This window comes from Balaenoptera acutorostrata, chromosome 8, assembly GCF_949987535.1.
Source record: "Balaenoptera acutorostrata chromosome 8, mBalAcu1.1, whole genome shotgun sequence".
NCBI classification, from domain to species: Eukaryota; Metazoa; Chordata; class Mammalia; order Artiodactyla; family Balaenopteridae; genus Balaenoptera; species Balaenoptera acutorostrata.
In genome coordinates this window covers 83,127,122-83,153,403 of record NC_080071.1, presented here as the reverse complement: position 1 = coordinate 83,153,403, position 26,282 = coordinate 83,127,122, and the positions used below count along the sequence as shown (strand labels likewise).

The following is a 26,282-nucleotide window of genomic DNA, read 5'->3' as shown; positions in this document are numbered from 1 at the left end:
GAAGCGTAGTGGTCCGCACACACCACCCACCACGCTGCTTCAGAAACCAGCTCCCACGTTTCTCCTTTACCATCCAACCTTTCTTCACGTTAGCCAGGGGCTCAGCAAAAAATCAGTGGGTTCTTTAAAAAAAAAAAAAAAAAAAAGGAGGCTCTGAGGGCATGGGGGGCGGGGACTATAATTGTCACATGGGAAAAAGAAGAAATTGCAAGTTAATAACGGGGAGATTTTGAGTTTAAAAAAAAAAAAAAAGACCATCCAAAGCTACAAGATTTGTTGCTATTTAGACCAAATGGAACAACATTTCCAGAACTGTCTCTATGGATCTGAAGATTCTAGATTAAGGGCAAGTGACTTGGACAAAGGCTTAGACCTGTTTTCCGACACAGGTACTCTTAGGGAAGGAAAAACAAGGGCGGTAAAAGCCCCAGCGAGGTTGCTACACCAGTATGACTGATCTAAATGGAACACGCTTCCATGAGTCATTTGTAGCTTTAAATACTATAGAAAAAAGAATTTATGAAACATGCCCAAACAGTCTCCCTTTGATGTGGCGAGCTCTTGTCAAACCACATTGTTCAAATTTATGTTAAAATGCAAACCCTGCATGTTTACAATGGTACTCTTGGAGGAATAATATAAAAGTACAACTGCTAAATTTCAAAGACAAGACTTATAACCTCAGAACAGTGGGGCATTCCCAGCGCAAATTTATGAGCTGTTAAACCTCCAAAGGTTTCCTCAATTAGCAATGAAGGTTCTGACATACTTGCAGCCTGGTATAGGGGCTGCTTTTTATACAATTTGGGGTGTACCGCTTTTATCGGAACTTTTCCTTACTTTTATTGACCTCGGATGACAACTATTGTGCTCCTCTCTGGGCAGCGTTTGATCCTGCTAATTGTGCCGTGGAGCCGGGACGGCATTGCACGGTTTACCATTGCTCCTGGGGCGCACGACAAATTATACATAATGCATTGCGTTGTAATTGCTGCATTGTGAGCTTGGCTCGCTTTCCCAACATAAAATACCGACATCCAAGTAGTTTTATTATAAAAAATCGTAAGGGATTCTTTTGGATTATAAACATCTGAAGACATAACGTTCTCATGAATTCCGGTGGCTATTTTGGACACACACGGGGCGGGCAAGGCTGAAAAGCAAATCAAATATACTTCACATGAATGTTTACAGAGAAAAAGAGGAGGCAGTCACGAAGGCAAGGCCATAGGGAATGCAAAACAAAACGGAGTAGGAGCTGAAGGGCAGACAAAAGTCCAAACTGGGAAATCAAAGAGGCGAGGTCTAGTGATGGCCCTTCGTCTCCCTGGGCCTCAAGTTCCTCGTTTTGAAAACAAAGGCACAGAACAAAATGACCACAAAGGTCCCTTTTCCATGAAGATAGGAGCCTCAGGGGGGCAGTGACTTGTTTTCCAAGTCTGATTTGTCAGCACTAGAAACCTGTGTCTTGTACCAAACACACAGCTTCTTACCACTGCCCTGTTGGTTTGGGGCCTCTTAGAAAAAAGACGACGCCTCTTTAAAGGGCAAGGGGCAGAATAAATAAAGCACAAGCTTTGTATATGCAATACCATCAAGTGCAAAAAAAAAAATCACAAGAACAGTACAGTGATCCCTCCAGATGCCCACAGCAGGCCGGCCACAGGACTTGCTGCAGATGTGGAAGCAACACCAAGGCACCAGGGGGTGCCCTCTTAACCCTCCCTTCTCCTCGCTCCCTGCCCCGGGACAGCAACCTGATATATGAATTCAGGCTGGTTTCTTTCCACTTCCTCTCAGGGAAATGAATGTCCTAGAGGAGCCAGAGGTGCTCCAGCAAGATTCCAAGCACAAGGGGTCACCTGGCAGCTCAGCCAGCCACCCAGGTAACACATAACTGGACTGTGTTAGAACTATGACTTCTCTTTGAAGCCAGGCCACAGACAATCCAACGTGCTGTTGGTAGGCTGTTAACCTCCCGCCAAAGAATTCTGTGTCCCTCGACTGACTTCTCCTCCCACCTGGTTCAACAGCAAGCAAATGGCCCAGTTAATTGCAAACCGAATTTAAGACTTAAATTTGACAACAAAGTATGCTTAGAACTTTGAGTGTTTGGCATAGGAGGGTCAGAATTCTAACTATTTACTTAAATTATGACACCCAGGGCTGCATAAAAGGCATCCTGGATGAGAAACACACCGGCCGTCCATCTGTCAAGATTGTGGAAAGCCTGTGAGGCAGTGTGGGCCTCCTCCCGCAAACCCTCACGTCTACTGTGGGCGTGGTAGCCATTCTGCTACCAGCTAGTTCACGCGAACAAAAGGGGACGCTCGGGAGTGGGCAGCTAGGAGGGCAACAGTCAGGACTACAGTTTTAGGACAGAACACTCTTACTTATTGGCCCTAGAGTTGTGCTAGGGCTCACAGACATGTTACCAGGCAGATACGATCAGCTGTGATTTTGTCAGTGAATGAAGCACATCAAGGTTCTTCTCTGGTTATCACTCCTTAAGAGACAGTAATAGGGAATTCCCTGGCGGTCCAGTGGTTAGGATTCTGCACTCTCACTGCTGAGGGCCTGGGTTCGATCCCTGGTCGAGGAACTAAGATCCCACAACCCACGCGGCGTGGCCGAAAAAAAAAAAGGGGGGGGGGACTGGGCAGGGGAAGTGAGAGGCCATATCTAGGAATTGTTTTTGGAAACACTCCCAAGGCAATGGACTTTGCTCTAAATAAAGAAATACCAGTCTTCAAAGGGGGTTAGTTTTGGGTAAATGGCAAAGCATGAGGAAGCTGAGTGGCAAAGGGAATATGAAAATACTACCTTCCCAACAAATACCATATGATATCACTTATATGTGGCATCTAAAATATGACACAAATGAACCTATCTATGAAGCAGAAACAGAATCACAGACATAGAGAACAGACTTGTGGTTGCCAAGGGGGAGGGGGGTGGGGGAGGGGTGGAGTGGGAGGCTGGGGTCAGCAGATGTGAGCTATTATATATAGGATGGGTAAACAGCAAGGTCCTACTGGATGGCACAGAGAACTATATTCAATATCCTGTGATAAACCACAATGGGAAAGAATATTAAAAATGTGTATATATATATATATATATATATGTATAGCTGAATCACTTTGCTGTACAGCGGTAATTAACACAACATTGTAAATCAACTATACTTCAATTTTTAAAAAAAGAAAACACCACTTTCCCAACTTCTTTAGACAAAACTAGGCCTGAGGTCCCCCCCGTCAGGCAACCACTTCGTAGTCACGAGCGTCTCCAGTGCAAGAAAACATCTCACACAATTTTCTTGAGTAATTATTTCCCTAAGTTGATGCCAGGAAAATCTTGTTCTTTCTCTGGGGAGAATATACTTCGGGATTCCTGCCACAAATTAAATGGTCTAGATGAGTTTAGAGAAAGAGCATGTAAGGACAATCAAAAAAATTATACACACACACACACATATACACACACACATACACACACACTGGAAAAAGAAAATACCAAACGTGAACGAGAGTGCCTAGGTTGGAAGTCCAGGTAGGAACCCCATGAGGAAGGATAGTGCCAGGGAGACAACACAAACTCAAGAAGGGTTCTGCATCCCTCTGTTTTGAAGTCCAGGTCCATCAAGAGATCTTAAAAGAAATACATAAAAAGAATATAGCAGTGGAGAAACTGAAGTTTTACATCTCCAATTTTTATGTTATAGGCTTCCTTCCCCCCCTCTAACTTCAGTTTATAAACTGAAGGCTTCAGTCTTTTGAATACACAAGGACACTTGTGCACACACAACCAAATCCAACCAAAAAATGAGAAATAAAAACCAAAGCCATTTCAAATATACCTCAAGCAAGAGCTTGATCGAGTGTCTGGACTCCAGAGACAAGTCTGCCTGGTCATGGTGGTATTCCCAAGGCAGGTGGCCAATCAGAATTTGTTGAATGACTGAATCCCAAAGAATTTTCATGGATGGAGGGTTAAGTTCCACCATTTCCAGCTCCTGCCTTGACCCACAAACTCAGCCATCCAGGGGCGCTGCAGGTTTTTGGTTTAGCCCTAGTCTGCCCTGGAGCCATCCAGTGAGATCCATCTAGAGACCCTGGGTATCCAGACGAGCTGACAGGAGAAATTGCTCCTGGTGTCCATTTACATCAGAAAAATGAGGATCCACTTTTCTAGGGGTGAAATCAGGGCTGAGCAAGAAAAGGATGGCTCTTACACAATCTTCATCTCTCTCTCCCCTCTCATGCAGTCCCTTTGTATTTCCTTCTTTCATGAGAAGGGGGCTCTCTAGCTTTCCAACATGTTCAATAGCTACCAAATCCGAGAACTCTGAAGACAGACCATGAAGATTCACCCTTGGATTAAAAAAAAGTCACATCTCGTGAAAACACAGATATCACAATGAGAAATACCTGAGAGAAAACACTTAGAATTTGAAACAAAACAAAACAAGAAAGACAGGCAAAAAACACTTCTTTGGTTTTGTCAAGAAACTTATTTGAGCATTTGAATATTAATAATATCCACATTTATCCCACACTTGTAAGGCAAAGCAAATAAACTATAGCAATTAAACAGAGAAAAGAATTATCACCCTAAAGTGGCTACTCCCTCATAAGAGCTACCAAAATGCAAATAACCTGTAGCCTGTTCTTTCTTGTGCCTTAGCTGTAATAGAGGAGAAAACTGGCTTGGAAAAGAACAACGAGAGAAAGACAAGGACTATGTTTTGAATGCACAGTTTGGGGGACGTCCACCATGATGGCCGTGTAAAAGAAATAAGCTATCCAGGGCTGACGTGGGCTTTAACATAATACCAGACTTTACCACTTTCTATTCATTCGTTTGTTCATTCTTTCACTCTTTCTCTTACTAGGTGATCATTCATCCAACAAACATTTATTAAGCACTTTCCCGGGGGGGGGTCTGTGATAGGTGTGGGGTGCACAGGAGTGAATAAGAGCAGGGGGATGGCTTTATCCACTGGAGAAACAGTGCTCAGGGACTAAGCCTGTGAAAATGTCTGAGATCTCAAAGTAATTAACTGGCTCCCTCAGTGAAAAAAAAAAAAAAAAAATCTATAAAACTGAAAAGTAATAAGTATTTGATTAAATGCCTATGAAATGTACCATATATCAATCATTTATATCTCAACTCATAAATATGATATATATATTTATAGTCGTTTACTTAAATATATATTTATATACTACGGATGGGCTGTCACAGGTTTCAACATGTGAAATGACACAGGGTGAGGGCAGGGTTTCTGAAAATAGAAGCCCACAGAAGTCCTCAAAAGTCCCCACAGGATGGACAGGACATCTGTGCTCTCCTGGAGTTCACAGTGCAGTGGAGACAGAGGCACACGCCCGTAGCCACAATCACCTTGTGAAGTATCTAAGACAGTTACCTCTCTGAGCCTCATTTTCTTCATGAAAAAATAACCTACTGAAAACCAGAAACCATGGCCTTTGGGGCAGTTTTGAGGTCCAAGTTAAAAAAAAATAAAAAAGATGGGAAAGTATTTCATAAGCTCAGAGTGATGAGAAGTAAAATTTTAACCCCTTTGGTCTTTGCTCCTCCTGGTGGTAAATGTCTCTTACTATGTCGGATGCTACACCTGCTGCCTACCTGGGAACTGGTGCTCAGACCAGAGACAAATCTCTACCACACCCTAAACATAAGGCTGCTCTGGTGCCCTTCTGCAGCCCACAGATGTCTCTGATGGACAGACACACGTAAACCAGGACGCTTCATGTAAAGATAAAACTTGGTCTGTATCATGAGATTCCAAAGAGACAGAGGTTAAAAAAAAAAAAAGAAAAACAAGAAAACCAAAAAACAAAAAATCAAAAAAAAAAAAAAACCCCCACTTACACTGGTAAAAATGAAACCATTTTTCAATTAGTTCAGCCCTAAGCAGACACCACCATCTATTTTGCCCTAAGAATGAAAAGCTGTGGACTGCTCCTAAAGTCAATTTTACTTCTCTCTTTTGTAGACATTTCATGAAATACCTTAATCTTCCCAGCTGGCAACATTAGTAGGTAAAAGAGGAAAATGAACTCAGTTTTGGAAAGAAAGGATCATGTGGTATAACACAGAAATATCTCCTAGGAGGCAGTCTGGTTCTATTATTTGTCCTTTCCCCCTTTTTCCTATTCTTCTTCATGGGCTCCCTTTTAGGGAGCGGGCTGGGATGGGGCTGGGGCAGGGTATGACCAGGTTAAAAGCAGCCCAGGACACAACATCATAAACGGAAGAGGGATAGCAGTTATAAGCTTCTGCAAATAGAACCTGGCCGCTTCAAATGTGTCCGACTAGACCCTCCTTCTGGCTTCAAGATTTCCTTTGTGTCTCACCACGGGATGTGTGTTAGGGTGACATACAACGTGTTTAAATAAAACAAGAAAACAAACCAAGAAAAACTCTGCATGATGAAGAATGAAAATCTACTAAAAATACTTTACAATGGCTTCAAACATGAAATCACATTTACAAATAACATTTTCATGACTTGGGCATAAGTGACTCAGGAACATATGGATTAAATTTCCTTCAGAATGCATAGGGCTTTAAAAATCAAGCAGAAACTTGCTTGGCAAAATTAGCTTCGTTTGTAGAGCAGAGCTCTGGGGAAGAAAAGAAAAGAAGTTTGTCAGACGGCACTCGCTTTGGCATCCCTTCTCTGGTGCTTTCTTTGATGACCAAGTCAACTGGCTACAGTGGCCATTGCCTACGAACAACTTTCTTGGAAATTGTTTAACTCTCTTTCCCTGTTTAGGCAAAGTATTCAATAACTTTATAATAAATGACTCTCCCTCACCTCGACTATCTCAAGCATCAAAAATCAAGGTCTAAGGTCCACTTCTGTAAAAAATGTTGAGCCATCTTAGGCAGAGAGCAAATGGCTACCGCATCTTTGCGACAATCAGGTATGACTGCATATATAGGGACGTTTTTATTTCCTATTAATCCATTTGGAACTAAATACTTTTTCCCCCCAAATTAAAGACACACATTTTAGACAGAGCCCACAACAATCAGGCTCTGTTTTACCTGCCCAAACTTTTTGGTTTCTTTCACCACACAAAGTTCACACACGAATACTACCACCACCAACGCTGCTATAAAATAACCTTAGCATTCACAGTGTTTACTGTTTCCAAAATGCACCCTCAAACATCACCTCATTCCATTCTGGGGGACAGTCATGACAAGTATTTAACCCATTTTTAGATGAGGAAACTGAGGTTTGGAGAAAGGTCATATAGCAACAACTAGCCATTCTGCAAATACCAATTGTACTTTTCCTGTCTTGGCATCTTTTACTGCTTATTTTGATAATTTTTAATAGTCATGTTCTCTAGAATACCTATTCTCTTTATCCCCACTGACTAGAATCTCCCATTCTTCAAGGACCAGAACAAATACCACACCTTTCAAGATGTGATCCTTCAACACTAAATCTCCAAGCAGGATGATCTTTCAATGTATCAACTGGGCTAGGCTACAGTTACCAATTATTCAATCAAACACTAATTGGGGTGTTGCTCTGAAAGTATGTGGTAGATGTGATTAAGTCTCTAATCAGTTGACTTCAAGGGAGATTATCCTAGTTAATCTAGGTAGGCCTGATTTAATTAGCTGAAATCCCCCTAAGAGCAAAGCTGAAGCTTCCTCAACAAAGAAGAAATTCCACTGATGAACTGCAACTTCAGCACATGTCCCAGAGTTCCAGCCCACCCTTCCCAAAGGCCTGCCCTACAGACTTCAGACTTGCTGGTTCAGCTCCCACAATTGTGAGCTCCTCAATGAGTCAGGCACTGCTTGTTACTGGATCATAAGAAAACAGCAAGATTTTCATGAAGTTCACAGGGTACATTTGGGAATATCCTGACTTAAAATATTTGTTATGTGGCATTTACGGAATTCACTCTTGGGGATCTGGGGTCACCTCACAAAGAGGTGGTCCATTTTCTACATCAGGTTCTCAAAGTGATTCCCAGACCAGCATCAGAGCGTCACCTGGGGACCTGTTAACCAGTCAAGTTCTCACACCCCATCCCCAAACCCATTAAGTCAGGGACTCTGGGGGTGGGGCCCAGCTCTAAACACAGGAAACCATTCTGTTTAGTGTATAAGAGAATCCCCTGCAGAGCTCGTTGAACTAAAGACTGTTGGGTCTCACCCAGGACACATGGCTATTTACATTTAAAGGAATTAAAATTAAATAAAACTAAAAAAGCAGTGCCTCCGTTGTACTAACTACATTCCAAGTGCTTAGCACGTGTGGCTAGTGGCTACCATGTTGGACACTGAAGGTAAAGACCATGTCCATCACTGCAGAAAGTTCTACAGGACAGTGCTGCTCTAGAGCCACTGAGAGGGACCCCTAGGAGAAACCCCTCCAAACACACGTCAGGTACTATAGGCAGGGAAAATAGTAATTTCCATTATTAGCCTGACACTGAAAAAGCGCAAGGCCAGATGGTCCGAATCAAAGGCAAATGTTCCTCTGTGATGAGGCCGCTTCTCATGTGGGCGATTCTCTGTAGCTTAGGATGAGTAGTATCAGGGATTTATTTACTTAACACTGGTTAAGGCTGGGGAACCCAGCAGCAGTAGCACAGGCTACGTGAGTCATCAGAATCCTTCTTTTTATTCTTTCACAGGGGTGGGGGTGGGGATTAAGACGCTGAAAGCCTTTAGAAGCTCAGGGCCTCTGTTTTAACTCTGGTGGAACAAAGGACAAAAGTAGGGTCTATATTGCACCATCAACTGTTTACTTCCCGAAACAGCTCCTGGCAAGGCTACTGCTAACCTCCGTGTTGCTAAATCCACGGATCCTTTCTCAAGTCCTCATCTGCCTGGGACCACTGGGGCATTTGGCACAGATGGATTCTCTTTCCTCCTAGAAAAAGATTCTTGTCTTCTAGGACAAACTGCTCTCTTTGTCTCAGTTTTTCCCACCCTGCTTCACTGGTTCCTTCTTCTCCCTCTCCTTTGCTGGTACCTCTTTTTCTCTCTGACCTCTTTATGTTGGAGACCCCAGTGCTCAGGCTTTGATCCTCTTCTCCATTTTTACTCACTCCCTTGGCGATTCCACCCACTTTCGTGAATTTAAATACCATTTATATCATGCCGATGACTACCAAATTTTTATTTCCAGACCATACCTGTCATCTGCTGTCATACAGAACTACCTACTCCATCCCCACATGGAACTCTCATAAACTTGTCACCCTCTCCAGGTCCAAGACTGAACTCCATTTTTTTCCCTGCAAACCTGCTCTATCTGCACGTTCAGGTTAATGGAAACTCCAACTTTCCAGTGCCCTCAGCCCCAAACTTTATACCCCCTTCACTTCTCTTTCTCTCACAATCACCACCATTCTGTCAAAGAATCCTCCTGCTCTACCTTTGAAATGTATCCAGAAGCTAACCGCTATGCATCTCCTCCACGGCTGCCATCCGAGTGGGAGCTGTGGTCTTCCCTTGCCTGGGTTACTGCAACAGCCTCCTAACTGGTCTTCCTGCTGCTACCCTCTGCCTCTGTCTTCACATGGCCTATCCCTCTGTGTCTATCTTCTCCTTTTCTCTCTCTTATCAGCACACCTATCATTGGGTCTAGGGCCTACCCTCATCAGGATGATCTCACCTTGCCAGTGTTACTTTCATTACATCTGCAAAGACTCTTACTCCAAATACAGTTGCATTCTACGGCTCTGGGGGCACAGCTCTTTTGGGGGTCAGCATTCACCCCACTATGTTGCCCCACAGACTATTCTCAACACAGTAGCCCCAGTGAGCCTTTAAGAAATTAAGTTAAATTATGATACTCTGTGCTCAAAACCCTCTAATGGCTCCCATCTCACTTAGAGAAAAACCAAAGTCCTTCCGCTGGCCTAAAAGGCCCTATGTGATCTGGCTCTTATACCTCTCCGTCCTCACCTCCTACTGTCCAGTCATAACAGTGGCCCAGACTAGGGGATGTGGATTTGAGACATGTTTTGACTTAGCATCAAGATCACCTGGTTACTGACAACACCCAGGAGGTGACACCTGATGAGGAACAAGTTGGGGAGGTGGAAAAGGATTGTACATGCTGCATTTCAGATGTCCTTGGGTTCATTTATATATTGATATAATTTCAGAAAGAGATCTGGGGCTGAGAAGATAAATTTGAAGTATAAATCGTAATTAAAGCCTTAAGAGAAGAAAAGAGGTCCAAGAATGAAGTCATTAGGAAAACTGATATTCCAAGGTAGAGTGAGTAGAGGGGGGTGAGCCTGCCAAGGAGACCAAGGAAAGAGGTCAGAGCAGTAGTGGGAAATCCAGGAGGGTAGGCATCAGGGGGGAAAAGGGAGGAAAAAAGGAGGGTTTCAAGGAGTGGATAGTTATGTTAAGTACATCTGGGAAAGAGAAGTGTCTCCGGGCCTTAGCAACATTGAGGCCGCTGGGGAACTTGGCTAGAACTGTTTCATGAGAGTAAAGGGGGGCAGCAGCACGACTGAAGAAGTGGAGACTCTGCAGACCGTAAGTGGAGAGGAAAGGTGGTGAATGAAAGGCAGTTGTGCTGTTGGTCTCTCTCTCTTTGGGGATGAGTGTGGAAAGAGACTTGAGTAGGTTTCTATATTGACAGGAAGGATCTGGTAAAGACTCAAAAGCTGAAGACAGAGGGAAAGGGGGATAATCAGTAACAACAGCTTTTCCTGAGAAGTTAGGACAGGTAAAGGATTAGTTTTTGGTAAGAGGAAAGAGACTTCCCTGCCCAGCTGTCAGGAGGGACAAGTGAAGTATGGGGGTGGATACAGGTAAGTTGGTAGTTTTCATCATGGGACGCTGAGGGCATTACCTACAGGTAGATTCTATTTCTGGGGGGAAGTCGAGGACAGGTGAGATGTTGATATCATTTATATTAGACTCAGTTTGCTCTGTTGGGGCACATTCTCCAGTTGGGCTCAGCTGCCAGGTGCAGGGTCCGAGAAGCCTAGTGGCTGGGCTCATCTAAGTCTGTGGGTTTTTTCCATATAGGTGGACGGAGGACTGAGCATCAGGGGCACGGGAGGTATGTGTAATAGCGTAACTGAAACAAAAGACTGGACATCCAAGCACCGGATGGAGGCAAGCAAGACAAGAAGGGAAGGAATTAATGAACTGGAAAGGGGAACAAAGAACACCTGCAGCTGAGTACCCAGAAGGTTCAGTCACCTAAAAGTGGTCGAAACACTACATACTAAGTCCGTGAAAGCTAAGAGCCCAGTGTATTTAACACAAGAAGCAAAGGAGTTTTAGATACAACCACTCTACTACCAAGGTACCAAGTGCCACCCTACTTCCTACCAAAGAGAACCAGAGGGACCTTTACATTGAAAAGGTAAGGTGGTACTGAAATTCAAGGAATATCATTCCAAATCTGGATTTCATACCATGAAATCACTTCCAAGTGATGTGCTTTATTTTATTGATTTTGCTATAACTGATTCTATGTAAGTGTCCTGTACACAAGTTTACCTGATTCTTTATCATCTAAACTTACCCTCTGGTGCGGTGGTTCTCAACAAGTTTTGCCCCCTAAGGGAGAACTGGCAATGTCTGGAGATATTTCTGGCCGTCACAACTGGGAGGAAGGGTGCACGAGCATCTGGTGGGTAGAGGCCGGATGCTATTCAACATCCCACAATGCACAGGATGGCTCCACCCCAACAAGGAGTTATTCAGCCCCAAGTGTCAATAGTGCTCAGGCTGAAAAACCCTGCTCCAGAACAAACATGCTTGCAAATGTACGCTGCTTACATCAGAGAGAGGAGGGCTCAACTTGGGATCCAAGTAACAAACTGTTCTAAAATTTTCTGTACCATAAATATACCAACAGCCTAAATAAAACCACCTTAGTTTTTAGAAAAACATCAATATATTAGTACACAAAACCTTGTAGACTTAGATATGTAAGAAAGCATATGGATGCCCTTGATGACTTCTTCCTACCTCCTTCCTTCCTTGCCTGGTTTTTCCCATTCTCCTGTTTATTTCTCTCCAGAAGGAGCTCTGTTCTTCATCAATTCCTGCATAGTGGAATATTAAGTTACAATGATAAATTAATTTTGACAAAATTCCTTTATCAGAAGTAAATGTGAAAGTCTGAAGAATTTAGTTAGCTGGCCTTTTGCCCATATACAGAAATGATTAAAGACTAGACTGCGATTAAATTCTGAGCAGAGTGACATAATTAGCAAATTTATGAATGGGTCTTCTTTTCACAGTTCTACTGTCAGGACTAATTACTTGTATTAATTAGAACTGTCAACACATGAATATGCTTGCTGAAGCCGCTTCCTATGGTAAAATACGAGACTGGTAAATATGAAGACACTTGGAAAGATGCAAAGGCTTTCATTTATTAGCAACTCTAAATGATGCAGAAGCACTGACTGCACAATGAGCCTTGGGGATTGACTGTAAATGGATTCCTAGTTAATGAATTTGTTCTTCCTTGCTTAGGCATTACTCTTGGTTTAGCGTTTGGACGAAATATTCAATATATCACTACTTTAGGAGGACTGTAGCAAGAATAAGGGAAAAATTCTGCAAGTTACTGGAAAAGTAGAGTAGCAGGGATGGTTAAGGTGAGCAAGAGAGAGTTCCTGTCTCGTCTTTGATTACTCTGAGATCTAGTGTAAAACAAGTTTTAAGAACTGCTTACGTGAAACGGCAAGGACAGATGGGGGATTAAGTACTAGAGTTTGAGACCCAGTTTTAACTCTATGTGACCTTGGGTAAGTGGACAAGTTATTAAGCCTCTCTGTGCCTTGGTGTGCTCATCTGAAAAATGGGGACAGCAATAGAACTTGTAGAGGGCTGTGGTGAGCCTTAAACGTCAACACATATAAAGGGCTTAGAGCAGTTGCCCAGCACAAGCTACGTGCTGGCTGTTACGGTTTTCATAATCATCACCTGGGATGGCAGCAGAAACAGAATTTCGAGCTCCAAGAACGAGATCCTTGGAGCAGGACGCAGTGCTTTGGAGTCAGATAGAGTCGAGGTATGAATCCAGGCCCATTACATTTAATTTTTAAGCTTCAACTGTGCCCTACCTCATGAGTCCTTGTAAAAAGTAAATTTAAAAAAATGCATGAAAGGTACTTGCTGTGCCTGGTACATAAAAGAGGCTTGCTAAATATTAGTGCTTAAGCATTCATTACCATTATTATCTTTTTGGAGAAATCTTAAGACACTGAAATAAATGCCAAAAGAAAAATTTTAGTAAGTGACCTCAGATAAGTGGAGAGAGCACACGTGAAAGAGGAGAAAGGGAAATGAAGAGGATCTATCGAGGGCCTTCTCTGGGAAGGGTGCCCTCACCCCCTGTCTCAAGCGGCCGTCACCACAGCCCCAAGAGGAGGGTTTAACTCCCCAGCCACAGAATCCCCATAAATCCCCTAATTACCTTGTTCACTGGTGAAGGAAAGACAGCTGGGATTCCAACTGGGGCCTGAATGGCTGCGAAGCCCACACTGTGTCAGGGCGTGAAAGCCAGGCTGCAAAGGGCTTCATCACAGACCACGGGGGAAACAGACTCGAGGCTCTTCCTACTTTCTTCCTTCCCCCCACCTTTACATATATTTAAAAACACAGTCATCAAATTCTTGATAGGCAAAGCTTGTTCCGGCTGGCTAAACTTTACCTGATAACTACCATAAAATAACTACCGTAAGACAATTTTAAATTAAGGCCGGTTAATCAATTTTTTAATCCTGTTAAGTACCAACTTGGCAACGGTCCACAAAAGAGAGAATTATTCTCGTTTTATGCTTTGTTTTAAAAGGTCTTCCAGAGACACACATTTCTGACAGTGTGAAGATGGCCCGACTCACAGAGGCTGCAGGGAGCTTTTAGGGAATGAATGAGAAGCATCTCCGAGGGTCCCTCCCAATTCAAAATGCTAATGTTTCTGCATGCAGCAAGATGTCGATGCTAAAGTTGATTTCAATTAAAAATCCATTTCTGTACAAATGTTATAAAACTAGACTAATAAAATGTGAGTTGGTGACTCCTAATTTTGTCTTAAAAATTATGCGATACCTTAAAGATCAATCTGGCCAAAACGCCATAGCATCAAAATAATCAGTGCATAAAAAGAAAATCTAGTTGTAGGATGTCCTGGATCCGTTCACAAGAAAGCTCGGTTAAATGCAAGATGCCAGAAAATCTGCTGGAGTTCCCAATGTCATGTTAGAAAGCAAGCTGCTCCAAGCTGCTCCCTGGAACTCGTTAAAACTTACTTTAAAGGATAGATCTTCCCCCCTCTACTCTAGTTGTTCACTAGATAGTTCTCGAAGCAAATGCAGGTACCAAAGGATCTTACTGACAGGTAGTGGGGGATATGTAGTAGGAATGGTCAGAATGTGCATTATTACTCTTCGAATAACCCCGTTTATTTTTTTGATTGCATATTATGCTTAAAAATGAACTTGGGGGATATGGTAAAAACAGCTCTGAATGGGGAGTACGATGATGCAGATTCCAGGAGTAGCTCAGGGACGGTTAAGCCGTGTAGCTCTAGCCAACACCCTCTCTTTCTAGGGTGCAGTGTGCCAAGGTGGTTAGGACCAGGCCGTTTCTAAGGCTCTTACAGAGTTATAATCTAAGAATAACTATATTAACAAGAACTCTGTAATTCTTACAAGGCCAAACCGCTGCCACAGGGCTCTTAGGCTAAGGTTTTTTGCACAGTTGCTGAAAGCGTCAGCTGAGCTCTCCTCGAATGGCAGTTGTGCCGTCAGGTTATAATCGTCTCTAATTGGTGCTTTCGTGAATTGCAAATTTCCTAACCACTAGAAGGCCTGAAAAAGAATCTCATTCCTCTGTAATCAGAAACATGTTAAAAGGCAAAATAATTAAAAAAGAAAGCACACTACGAGCAATAATCATTAAAACTCACTGCTTTATGTTTATGTTAACATTCCTCATCAGTAAAAACAAGTCTAGAGAACAGAATAGACAAAAAACAAACATCCTATTTTACAATTTCTTAATTGCATGATTTCCAATAAGAATTCGTATGTGAAATAAGTCGGTCTTAATGGTTTCTTTTCTTGTCATCGAAACATATTAGGAAACCATCCACAACCTTTCCTTCCTTCTTTCCATCCACCCATCCCATTCCTAAATATTCCCAACCATCAGTCACCCTTCTCTTTGATTAGCAACAGTTTCACCCAGATAATAGCTATTTTTGTTGATGCCTTCCTAGTTCCCTCCCTCCACCCTTCCTCCCTCTCTCTTCCACTTGACTAAGTTCCCTGAAGGCAGAGAATTTGGTTTTCGTTTATCTTCATTTTTGGGGAAGAGACATGGCTACCTTGCTCATACGTGGCACAATATGGGTTTTCCAAATATTCTAAAAATTACATAGAAAGAATTTAGAAATCTAGTAACTACTAAAATGGATGGTACTATCTGTACCTTCAATTAAAAAAAAAAAAGTACCCATTGTCTTCTGCTAGAGCTTCTTAAGAGCGACGCAGAGAGAAATGGGAACCTCTCTCCATGGCCCTCGAGGAACTCCCCACCTAAAGACCTAAAGACCTAAAGACCGGGTCTTCCCTGGTGGCGCAGTGGTTGAGAATCTGCCTGCCAATGCAGGGGACACAGGTTCGAGCCCTGGTCTGGGAAGATCCCACATGCCGCGGAGCAACTAGGCCCGTGAGCCACAACTACTGAGCCTGCGCGTCTGGAGCCTGTGCTCCGCAACAAGAGAGGCCGCGATGGTGAGAGGCCCGCGCACCGCGACGAAGAGTGGACCCCGCTTGCCGCAACTAGGGGAAGCCCTCACACAGAAACTAAGTCCCAACACAGGCATAAATAAATAAATCAAAAAAAAACAACAACAACAAACCTAAAGACCTGCGAGAATCACCAGGGGAACTTATAAAGCAATCCCAGGACCTGGGCCCGCGCTGCTGTGTTTGTGCACCTGCCCTCACCCCTGCCCCACCAGCTGTATATTCTGATTTATTTGGGGGCCAAGGCACTGATGATTTTTTTTTTTTTTTTTTTTGCCAGTTTGTTTGTTTTATTGACACCTGGATGCTCGGGCCTTGACCGCCTACTTCCGGAGCGGGTACAGCCGCTGCTTCCGCTGCTGCTTCTCGGGCTTCAGGTTCTCTTCGCGTTTGTTCAGCCGGCGGCACATGGCACGCGTTTTCTTGGGCCGCAGATCCAGGGGCTTGTACTTCCTGCCCTTATAGAATTTCCTGAGGTTCTCTTTCTGAGTCTGGTTAATGACGGTGAGTACACGGGCGATGGCTTTGCGAACAACTCGGATCTTGGAGAGTTTGGAAGCCGCGCCGCCTGTTACTTTAGCCACGCGTAGCTGGGCCAGCTCCACTTTCGGGTCCTCCAGCGGTTTCAGCAGCTCCTCCTCCTTCTCGCCACGAAGGTCTCAAGCCTTCATCTTGGCCATGACTGTAGGGTCAGCCTCCGCCGCCTTCTCGGAGGGAAAAAGCGGCACTGATAATTTTTAAAAGCTCCCCAGGTGATTGTAACAGGAAGCCAGGATTGAGAACTACCAATATCTCTGAAACCCCTCCTCTAGTTACTTAACAAATGCTAGTTAACTATATGCTTGGCCTTTCATTGTCTTACAGGCCTTGGATGCACCCACGATTCATTTACTGAAACACATTGCACATCAATGGTTATTCTTTTTTCAGAAATCAAGTGAGGTCACTGCTCGAATAAACTTAATTCTCCTTGATGTCAGTGAGCTGTAGCTTTCATAAAAATCCACTCTCCTTCATTTAATATGGTCTTTTCTAACTTTCCATTGAATTGGAATATTCTATCTATAGTTAGCTGAGTGTTTACCTGTGGGTTGGAAAACAGCTGGGGATTTCATGTTCCCTAGACTTTCACAGGTCTCCACTGAAGGCCCTGAAAACACTCAACCATGAAATCTGCAGTAGAAATTCCCATAGGAAGTTTAAAGTTGACCAAGAAGACATTAATAACCTCTATTTGAAAAACTTAATTTGACACTCTTTGATGAATATTTTACAGAAAACTCTCACTAAAATTTCTAATTTCATTCCAATAGGAATGAGTATGAATACAAAAAAAAGTTCACTAAGCTAGTAAAATACGAGTAGCATTTAGATTATTAATTATATTAATTATTAATTAAATTATTATGATGATGACCATACCAATACAATATGAAAGGCAAAATGATGTCATGAGTAAGTACATAGACTCTGGAACCAAGACGGCTTGTGCTCAAATCTCAGCTCTGTCGCTTATTAGCTAAGGGACCTCAGTTTACCTTCCTTCGGTTTAGTCTCTTCTCTGAAATGGGTAAACAGTAACACTGCATTGGTGGTTGCTGGATTGAGTGAACACACACGCACATACACACTCATGTGCATACACATGCACACACACTAAACATGCATACATGTCACTTATAATGGTGCCTGGTGTGCTGGAACTCACTCAAATTCCATCTCTCTCCCTGCAACCCAATCCCCACACATAGCAGAGTGAGCTTAAAATCCAGATTTCATCTTACTGCCCTCCCTATTTAAAAGTCTCAATGGTTTCCCCTGTTTCCAGAGTCAAGTACAAAACCCTTAAACACAACATACCAGGCCTTTCACAACCTGATTCCCACTCATCTTGCCACTCTGGTCCGACAATGAAAAATATATTGCAGCCACAACCATCGCAGTACCTACAATGGGCCACCCTCTCATCTCAGGGCCTTTACCCATTTTCTCTGCTTCCCTTGCCCCTTTGTTCACACCCTTCACTAACTTCTCATCACATTCAGGGAAAAACCAAAATCCTTAGATGGTGCATGGTCTGGAGCCCACTAATTCAAATTTAGGATCAATACCTCGATTGTCTCAAACTTAGATATGATACATTCATTCACATGAGAAAGGATGCTCAATCCCTAAATATTTGCCTGCCAATCTTTAAGATAATTAAGGTGATAACAGATGTTATGACGTCATTACAGCCACTCAAGAGGAAAACCTGTGAATTCTGAGTTCAGAATAAATAGTATCCTGTCTGTATACCTCTCTCTTCTGTTTGCTGTAGGTGCAATATTTAATTTGTTTCCATGTTAAATAGTTGTTTGTCTATTCATGTAACTAAAACAGCAGAGAAAGACACCCTTTTTAGAAAACACAAGTCTGGGTGTTTTTAAGGACAGTGCTCATTTGATCTCATTATTCTGCCAGTTAATTGACAGGAAAGAACATCCTAATTGCTCATTAACTCTGAAGATGTCCCCTTGTCTGGTGTCAAGGTCTAAGAGATACAGGGTACACAGCAGCTGTACAACTGCTGCTGCTTTAGGGGGACAAAGCATTAGGTTTGCACAGTTAAAAAACAGCAGATGTTCTGATATGGGTTTCAAACAATCCCATCTATATAATATGGTAGAATTTGGTGGTGAGTTATTTTCCCCTCAGGCTAATAAGATGAACCACATCGCTGATTAAATATTATTTTCTGGGGCCACAAGGTTTTTTTCATGGCTACCGCTTATGGAAATCATTCTTGGTTGGATTGTAAACTGCCAAAATGGCAACTGGTTTGAAAGGCTCTCCGAGAAAGGCATTCCTTGGTGCTCTTTCCCTCTACCCACCCTTGTCCCTACATGCAAGGCCATCTGGTCCTGTGATAATAAGCAAAAGCATAAGAGAAACAAGCCATCAACACAGGCCTGCGCAGTGACTATTCAGATCCCTTCCTCAAAGCATACAAAGAAACCCAGAATTCCAGGAAACAGCTATACCCACTTACCAAGAAGCACTGTCTCCATGCTTCCCTGATATACAAAACATTAAGATGATAATAATTAGCAAATAATTAGGGCTGCCAAGGGGTAACGAAACACTGTCATAACCTGACAGGTGTCACAGTGTCAAAGCTCTGCTCAAAATGGGCCTCGCTGGCCCTGAGTTATCTAAGCCAGGGGCTCATTTCCCTCCTCACCCCCATGTGTCTCGCCAAAAAGCATCCTCTACACAATGGTAAAGTACTTGGGGCTTAAAGTTTATCTTTGTCACAGCACAGTGTGCCAAAAGAAGGGCCCTGCTAACCCCCAGAGACGCAGCTTATTTAAAGTTATAATGAAGACAGCAGGTGTTCCATACAGATGTCTCTTCTTTTAGAAGACACCTATTAAACACTTTATTCTCCCTTAATCTCGGTGGGCTAAGCTGCATTTTATTTCAGCATCACCCGAGCCAAAAGCAAACTGTTTCCCTTTAGTCTCACTGAGCTGAAAATTAAAAACGACTCGGTTTTGGGTTGTTTTGATTGATTCGCAGGGAATCCTGAACGCGGTGATTCTAGAGTCAACTCCCATTGCTTTCTGGTAACAATGAAAGCAATGCCAGACTCCCCAGAAAGTATGCCAGACTCCCCCTTTCCCTGGCGACCCAAACCTCTGAGTGCCAACCACCTCACACCTTCCAGTGAGATGAAGCAGAACAGATCTGAAAGGACTGCACTCGATAAAATGTATGCTGCTTTCACTTTTGTAAACTGTAAAGTCAAATGGAAATGCCTAGTGCCATGGCACTAAAGCAGCCTCAAACTAAGACAGGATCCACTGTGTTCTGGAACCCTTAAGAAAGAAATCATTGTAGCAGCCAGGTGAGAGCTAGCTACCAGTAACAGGAACCACTGGTCCTCTTGCCCAAAGTGTGTGGATACCTTTAGCCTGGAAGGTTGGAGTAGAGATGAGAAGGGAAAGAAGGAAATGAGCAAAAAGGAAAAGTGGAGACAGGATGTAGAGATCCTGGTCCAGATACTCCCCTCTGCACAATCTCCCTTAACACTCTCACAGACCATAAGTAGCCCGCAGAAGCTGGAGGTGAAGGTGTAGTTTTCTCTGCATTTCTCTACAAAAAATGACCTGATGCCTTTAATGGGATGGCACTGTGGAGAATATCAAAGAAGAGGAAGGTCAATATTGAATATTTTTAGCAATGCATAGGTTTTCATATTTTTTCTTAATAAAGGTTCTCCGTGATTTTGCAGACATTTTAGAAAATGGAGTCGAGCCAAAACAAGAAAGTAAGTCACCATAATCTTATTTCTGAGAAATAAGGATGAGTGGCATTTTGCTAAATATTATTCCAATCTTTTTTATAGTACATTTACTAGGTCTTACAAAAATAAGTGAGTTTCTACTAAGACTAATGCTATGTCCTACTCATTTGACTCACTGTGAACCTGCTTCTATTTTTAGTGGCTAAGTATTATTCTAGATCACGATTTATTTCACCTATTTCCTATTGGGGCATGATTAGGCCATTTGCGAGTTTTCCAAAGCAGATGATTATAATGTAATTTTAATCAGCTTAATATTTATAGTAATCTTAATAACGCTGTGCAATTTTGGTCCTGTCTTACAACAAAAGTAGATTTAAAAAACACAGATGTGACACAGGAAGATTGCTGGTCCCTAATTGAGATGCTTGAAGATATATAAATATATATTATGCATGACTCTCACATCTGGCTCTCCATAACGAAGTTCAACAGAATTATAAATAGTTTTGAATCCTTGGAGAACTGCCATGTGATGAAACTAGACCACTTTGAAAGCTATTTGTGATTCTATAATAAATGGAAACCAACATATGACTTGATTTTTCTCACTAGCAAAACAACACAACAAAACGGATGAACACGTGCACCTCTGAGTGAGATTCAAGAGGTTGAGTAGACGACAGTGAAAATTCTCACGTGAATGATTCACGTGTAATATTGATAGGTGGCTCAACATAAAATTCTGTCTTAAAGCACACTTAGTGCAAGCACATTTATTCTTTTTTGTTATGAATCTTTTCTTTCCTAAAAAGAAAGCCACTGAAGAAAAATTGAGTCCTATTTAAATGAACAATGCAAATATCCTTAATTCAAATGTCATTAACTGTCCATAGTAAAAACAGTATTTTCAAACTCATATGCTATGATTTTTGGTAGAAACAAATCACTGCCCAGCAGATTATTTATGATTGTCTATAGAAAGCATTTTTTTGGTGTGTGTTCTATTAGGTACCTGAGATGCAAGCTTCTCGTGTAAGAAGGGCATTCTTTCCCTAAACAAACTATTTATTTCACAATTTTTAATTAATGTCAGGAATTTTTGCTTAAAAAAAAAGACAACCCAACCAAACAAAAGAACTTAGCCAATCATGTGAGGACCACAGTAAGAGAAATGTCATTGTCATTCTACAAGTAATACTGTCTTTTTAAATGTAACTAAGACTGTTCTATAGTGACCACACCTACCAAAGGGTTTTCAGTGTTCTGATTTCAGGATGATAGCAATGGCCAATCCGCCTCCCGAAACACAAACATAACTCCAGCTCGGCCATGCGGGCTGACTATGTGGAGGGCTACAGACAGAATCGTGCTGGTCTCTTCCATCACTGACAATTCACGACAGCCTAGAAGTGCTTTTTCTGAAGAGGCCCCGACTGGGAATAGAGAAGTCTGGCCTTCTTGCCTGGTGCTTACCACTCAGAATGTGACCCCGGGCTAGCCATTTAATTTCTCTGTGCTTCTATTTCCCAATCTAAAACAATGGCTATAATTACAAATGCGTATTTCGTAGGGTTCTGTGTGGGGATGTGAACCTTCCTAGCACAGTAACCACGAGGGAAGAGGTACTGCTTGTTGACCTGGAAAGAATTCACCAAAACATTTACAGTGGTTTCTTCTGGGTGCCTGTATTATGGGTAGCTGCAAGGATACACCTCAAATGTGATGTGGTTTTTCTCTGGGTGGTGGGGTTATGGATCGCTTTTTGTCTTCTTTTTGGTGATTTGTATTGATTATTTTCCAGCGTGAATATGTTCTGCTTTTATAACCAGCAGGACAAATGCTTATCCAAATTCTAAAAGACCATAATAACCGAGTTCAGGGACCCATCATCACCTGTCTCAGGCCCTCAGCACCGTCCACCCTGGGACATCTGGTATTCAGGGAGGACTTCCAGAAAAGGAGCTGAGTGCTGCCTCTTTCCATGGCAAAACAAAAGTAGAACCGCACGGCAATCACAACGCACATCTAGCAGGTGTTAGCACACACACGTCAGAGCGGTCTCACACACGTCATCACCTGCCTCCCTTCCTTCTGAAGGCCAGAAGGACTCTGCCCCTGCGGTAGGAGAAGCTGAGAGTCCATCTGCAGCCAGCCTGGAAGGCGGACGCGGAAGCTAATTCAGGGGTTCAGCTCTGCTCTAGGGTGGACACACAGGAGCCCAAGGAAATGTGGATCCAATCTAGCACCTTCCAGGAAGGTCCTGACCCCCAGGCTCTTCATGCCTGGGGAACCCAACCTACATCACAACAGCATACCCAGGGTAGGACACCGTCCACAGTAATTGGGCCAGAGATATAAATGATGGGATATTAAGTCTCTTGACTTCTCCGAGTCTGTTTCCTCATTGAGTAAGATCAGGTGTCAGATATGCTGACCTCTGAGGTCACTCTCAGTGCCAGTTATGTTTGAAAATGGTTCAGCCTTGTCTCATTCTCCATTATCTACTTTAAAAAGTAATTTAAGTAAATTAAGCAAAGGATCGAAACAATAGGTCCCTCCCCAAGACTGCAGTTATGTGCTTAAAATTATATGCTAAACTTAGGTGGTATATGTTATCTGTACTTACAATGCTTAGAAAGGAATTAGAAAGGTTCAAATAAAAAAGAATAAAATTTTATTCACTGAAAATATCAACGACTGAGTCTATGAAATAAAGTCTCAAAGTCTGGGCCTTCAGCTCAAAAAAAAAAAAATAGATAATGTTTGGTTTGGTTTCATATTTTAGTACAGACACAGAGAATTAGAAACTTCTTCACACCCTCAATTGTTTGATTAATAAGAATGTAAAATCTACTATAATTTTAAAGCACTATTTGACATCTCTCTTCCTAACTAAAACATTTTATGAAATGATGAGTTTCTTAATCACACCTATATTAATAGTTTTCTCCAATTAAGTTTGATCTTATAAAACACTGAATATACACCTCAATAACTTCGAGATTAAAAACTGTATAGATAACTTGAGTATCCAAATCATCATATTAGTAAATTTAATATTCTCTAAAATTCTTACATAACTTAGGGAATCATAGTTGCTGAAGCAGAGAACTTCATAGATGGGTAAGTAAAGTGATCAGCTCATTTCAAAAGTTACTGTATCTCTTTCCTAAATCTAATATATTGGGAAGCTGAAGTGAAGTCAGTCACTAAAATCTCCTGTCGTTCAGCAGAAAGAACAGTGTTTTTGGTTTGACAGCAAAGAACAAGATTTACTCATTTCCGTACCGGGCAGTGCTTAACAGTACCATACACAAACAAGGGGCTCCAATTGGAATTTGCTGAGGAACAGAATGAATAATGATCCAGAGCAACGTGATGAGTGTGCAAGGTAACATTTCCGAAACCATCAAGACTTGGTAGCCCTCAAAACAGGGTCCAAGTGTGGGGGAAGATGAAGGGGACATGGGTGGGTGGAATTAATTCATTAGAGGTTTGTTTATACTTTTATTGCTAAATCTACTCATTAGCATCTGAATGATCCCTTTCAATAAATGGTGATTGTGGGGTTAGGTGGCGGAGGAAAAATTATAAGTTCACATAGAACTATTAATGTTAATTTCTCAAATATGTTTCAGTTTCATGTATCATTATCTTTATTATTTTAGCAACGGCTGAGCTACAGTTAATCTTTTTAAGTATAAAACCTCAACAGAAGCCTGCTCCTTTCCAATAGGGACCTAAACAGAACTCTGGTCCACTTATTGTATTATTTCTTTTCCTGACTGGGATATATTCACATGTTATTTTGCAGGTTTGAAACATCATGTATTTACATTTCTTTATATGCACAATTTCACATCTAGATACAGTCTCAAATATCAAACTTTACTCACTGAAATGAATATCTCCGAAGTAGAGAGAAGGGAGTAAGAACCTATAATCCAAAGGAAGTGTTCTGCAATGAAATTGCTTTTAGGAAATCTGGCAGATGGCGCTTTTTCATTACAGAGAAAGTTTTCCTGGGGGAAAACACACCAAATTACTTAAAAAAAAGAAGTGGTCACACAGAATGAGCTGTACATCTCTGTCCTGGCCTGCAACACGCCTGCAAAGCCAAGCAGGCCAGCCGTGATCATTTGCATATGTTAAAAATCGCCAACTGCATTATGCCTGCACTGGGCCAGTGAAGGCTCAAATAATCATGCAACTGAAGCAGATACCACCATCAAATGCATGTATTTATCAATTTAGATCTCCCTTAGACAGTTGTGTGAATTTATCTTCCAGAAATGATCTTTCATCCGTCAGCCCTGAGACCTACATGACAAACACTCGCCAATATTCCTGACATTTCTCAATATCCGCATCTCTTTCTAGCTACGCCCGTCCTGCTCAGTCCATTACCACAGAATGGAAAAGGAAGAAACTTTGAAGAGGACCCAGTTCAACTCTCTTATTATAAAAAATAATAATAAAACAAAGGTCTGATCAGATTCAGTGACTCACACCTCATGTAAAGTTAGTTCACTGATATTCCAGGACTGAAGGTCAGACCACTGAATTCCCATCCTTTTCTCTTTGTACCACACGATGAAAGATTAAAAGAACATGTACATAATTTATTCCATTTTTTTCAAAATTTTTCATACAACAATAAAGAAACAAGACAGATGTCATTTTTATTTACCTTGGTGTAGCCTCAATAAAAAGCAAAATATATAACGCAGTTAAAATAAATTCTTTTTGTTTTTTTATTTAAAATGTATCTGAATTGGTCCCTATGAACATATATGCCTATAAACAGGATTCAAAGATATTGTCAAGTGATCTTTTCATAACAAAAGCCCTAGATATTAATGCAGAACCCAGATACTCTTTTCCAATATGGCTCCCCTGGTAATTTTACATGTAAGGACTTAGAGACAAAGGAGCAACCAGTTTCATTCTGAAGCCAAGACCTTTGTTGTATGTCCCACCACAGCTTCGCATATGGCTAGCCAGCAACCCCAACTGTACAATGTGGGGAGTGGGTGACAACTCTGCTTGATTTTCACAAGAGAGCCAAAGTGTGATTGTGGCCATTTGCCTTTCAGAAGAGTCTAAGAAAAGAAGCACACGTTACTCCACATGTCATGAGGATTTCCAGATTTAACCAGTACACAGGCTCCAGACTGGCAGATAGAAGTTGAAAAGGACACAGCTTTGTATCCAGCCACCCGCTGAACTTGGTGGCAGGTTATTTAAAAAAAAAAAAAAAGGCACAAATTATACATGGAAGGACGTGGGGGAGAAGGGCGAGGAAAATGCAACGAGCTAATGTTCCTAGTTGGCATCTGCCTTTTGACTCAAAGAAAGGAGATGGCTCTCGTCCAAAATTTTTCTATTATTGTGGTATCAGCTGCCTCTTGGATTCTTTTATAAGAACTGAAACTGCCAACAGAACAAGACAAGATTTCTGTTAATGGTAGTAAATGTGCAGGCTTCTTGAAATAATAGGGATTCCGATATTTCTTCTACAGAGGCTACTTTGGTATTATTATTCCTGGCATGAGCTTTAGGACTTATAATTATGGCCAGGTACTATTAAGAAATATGACAACAGCAAATTCTGAGGTTAAAAAAGTTGTTACCTTGATTCTTTAATTTACTCTTCCAATATATTGAACTAAAGAAACTAATTGGTGCTGGATGTCTCTTGCTGGACTGGCATTCTACCAAATGAATTTCTATCAGTTGGCCCTTTCAAATCTCAGTATTATTGATGACTATTACACTAACTTCTTACTCTGAAAACTGGGAATCAAAGAGAAAGAATTAAGCATTTACCTAGCCTTTTAAAAAAGGACTATAGATTCTACCTACTTCATGAGGGAATGATCACATTTTTTTTAAAAAGCCAATAAATAAATTACTAGACAGATTATGTCTAAAATGACAGATTCAAACTGGGGATGTAGAAAACTGGAAAAAGCATCACTACTATCCTTATAATAAACATGAATGCTGGACAATCTGCAAATCAATACCTTTTCCTGAACCCAACAGAAAGCTGAGGCAGTAGGGCAGCCAACTAGACAGAAGTCTAAAACAGCATAGGAACACTTGCTTACCTAGGACAGACTCTACTGGACACTAATAAAAAGAATTCAGCCAAAACTGTTAAACTGCTAAAGGCT

The 26,282-nt window shown here is 41.8% G+C and overlaps 1 protein-coding gene and 1 pseudogene across 5 annotated transcripts in view; both read right to left on the bottom strand.

Moving 5' to 3' along the window:
* RHBDD1 (rhomboid domain containing 1) overlaps positions 1 to 26,282 on the bottom strand; it is a 115,493-nt gene that overhangs the window by 17,242 nt on the left and 71,969 nt on the right. The gene's annotated exons all lie outside the window — the stretch shown is intronic.
* On the bottom strand, positions 16,103 to 16,492 carry LOC103018504 (60S ribosomal protein L35-like; annotated as a pseudogene).